This window comes from Penaeus chinensis, chromosome 17 (assembly GCF_019202785.1).
Source record: "Penaeus chinensis breed Huanghai No. 1 chromosome 17, ASM1920278v2, whole genome shotgun sequence".
NCBI classification, from domain to species: domain Eukaryota; kingdom Metazoa; phylum Arthropoda; class Malacostraca; order Decapoda; family Penaeidae; genus Penaeus; species Penaeus chinensis.
In genome coordinates, this window is record NC_061835.1 from 4814459 (window position 1) to 4815798 (window position 1340).

The following is a 1340-nucleotide window of genomic DNA, read 5'->3' on the forward strand; positions in this document are numbered from 1 at the left end:
GGCTGCTCGCAGCTTACAACGACCTCAAGAAGGCGTTTGATACCGTGCATTGTGAATTACTGGGAGATCCTGAGACTAATAGGATTTCCAACAAGGATTATTGGAAACCTGTATACAGGCACTGGAAGTGTTGTAAGTGTGGTGGGGGCCTGTCGAGATTCTTTCCTGTTAGTTCAAGTGTGAGGCAAGGCTGTGTTCTTGCACCAACACTTTTCAACATTTGCATGGACTGGATACTGGGTAGAGCTACTGTCCAAAGTCACTGTGGAGCAACTCTGGGCAATATCAAGGAATATCAATAGCAAAGCAACATCATCAGCAAAGTCAAGGTCTGTAAGACCTTGACTTTGATGATGTTGCTATTTATCTTTGATGATGTTGCTATTTATCTGAATCTCTAGAAACCCAAGTGACGGCTCTTGGTGCATTTAGCAATGAAGCAAAGACTCTGGGGCTTGAGGTCTCCTGGACTAAAACCAAGATCCAGGATTTTGGGGGCCTACTAGGAGACCCAGTGCAGTCGGTAAGTGCTTGCAGTGAAAGCATCGAGGTCACAGGGAGATTTACATACCTCGGTAGTGCCGTTCATGACTCCGGCCTGTCAGACCAGGAAGTCAGTAGACGGATTGGCCAGGCAGCATGGGTCATGAAATCTCTCGACAAGAGTATTTTGAGATGACGGTACAGCAGAAGGACCAAGCTACATGTCTTCAAAGCCCTGATACTGCCAGTTTTACTATATGGTAGTGAAACCTGGACGCTATCTAGTACTTTGGAATCGCGTCTTGATGCTTTTTATAACAGATCCTTGCGCCAGACAATAGAGTACAGTTGCCGGGTCCATGTGTCTAACCAATCGTTGCATCGTGAGACCAGAACAGGACCTGTTACTTGCACAATCCACGTTCGCCAACTCAGACTATATGGCCACTTGGCTCGATTCCCGCAGGATGACCCTGCCCACTAGGTTGTCTCTGTTCGAGACAACCCTGGGTCGAGGAGGCCTGTGGGACGACCGAAGAAGTCGTGGCTTCGGCAGATCTATCAAACCTGTCGTGAGGAGCTAGAAATGGGCCGGGCCCCTGCCGCTTGCCATGAGGGCCCCTCGTAGATGGAAGCGAAGGGTGGATGCGGCTATGCGCCCCCGCCGGCGTCAGCTCCCAAATTAATAAATATACAGGGTATATATACATACATACATACATATATATACACATGTTCTCTCTCTCTCCCTCCCTCTCTCTCTCTCTCTCTCTCTCTCTCTCTCTCTCTCTATATATATATATATATATATATACACACATACATATATATGTACTCTGTATACACACACACACACA